Raw genomic sequence first — 1376 nt, 5'->3', positions numbered from 1 at the left:
CAGCCCCTCCCTGGGTGGGTTCAGGCAGATGAAGGCCAGCCAGCCCACCCCACAATTGGGTGATATAGCATCCTCTGTGTCCACCTCTCACCCCGTGGGCCCAGATACTCCCCTCAGTTCCTGGCAGCCCTCTGCGTTCCACGACAGTGCACTCTGCCTTCACATGCTTCTCGCCCTAAATGAGAAGGAAGAGAGTGGTTGGCCCACAGACAACTACACAGAAAGATAGGGCTCATGGCTGGTGAGCACAGTGGCGGTGACAGGAACCTCTCCTGCCTCCATGGCAGTGCTAAGAAGCAGCAAGCCGAGTGGTAAGGAGCAGTGGCGAGTAGGTGGGCGGTAAGGAGCGAGGGGTCCTAGACTGCAAGAAGGATTTCCAAATGTCTGCTTAGGCCTCAGGGGGAACGGGCCTAAGCCAGCAGGCAGACATCCCCTGAGGGGTCCTGGACTGCAAGAGGATGCAGGCCAGGCTGAGGGACCCTCCACCTCCAGTACACAAATTTCATGCACCGGAACTCTAGTATTGTATATTATAACACAATAATATTACCTCTAATACTGTTGTACCAAACAATTGCCAAATTCAACCTTCCCTTCTTTTTAAATATAAAATAGCTATTTTAAATTAAGAATAATCATTTTCTTAGTCTCAATTTTGCTACCAGCAATGGCCCTTGGCAATCTTTTCAGAATTTTTACATTAGGATTTTTACAAAGGATTTGTCCCTTTGCAGTTTCTCCTTAAGGCACAAGTTAAGCCCAACAAAGCTGTGCTATGATGACAATGCTGATTGTTCCAGCCAGAATCACTCCCTAATTGGTTCTTTGCACACACTAGAGTCAAGGGAGACATGAGTCAGACTTGTGTCTCTACAGAACTACAAACTGCCATCCCAGGCCTTCAGATCACTCCCTAAGGGCTGAAAGCAGGTGCTCCTGTGGTGAAGGCCAGCTCAGCAGCATGCTGTGTGAATGTTAATGTGCAACTAGCCCCTCACCCCACATGATCTTCACTTCCCCTCTCTCACCCTGGCCTTCCCTCCTTGTGAACCTGCTACAAGGCACCCTGGAAACCTCTGGTCACTTGTCAATCCAGCCACTCCTATCTGCCCAGCCTCCCCAAATTGCACCATTTCTCTGCACTCATTGAGAGTCTATACCTGTGTTCCACCTGTGTGCCAATCTTCCCCGGTAGCCCGGAAGTTTCTTGAGGATAAGTCCCATCCTCCGTCTAGTCCTTTTTACCCACTGCCCAGAACCATGGGGTGAGGGATTCTCAGGAAGTCTTGGAGGGTACAAAAGCCTCCTAGGAACCCCCTGGAATCATCCCCCCTAAGGACAGGACCCCTAGCACCTGTGTTTAAAACTTTCTTAAG

The sequence above is a fragment of the Myotis davidii genome, unplaced genomic scaffold (genome assembly GCF_000327345.1).
Source record: "Myotis davidii unplaced genomic scaffold, ASM32734v1 scaffold233, whole genome shotgun sequence".
In the NCBI taxonomy this organism is placed as follows: domain Eukaryota; kingdom Metazoa; phylum Chordata; class Mammalia; order Chiroptera; family Vespertilionidae; genus Myotis; species Myotis davidii.
Note: the sequence above shows the minus strand (reverse complement) of the source record.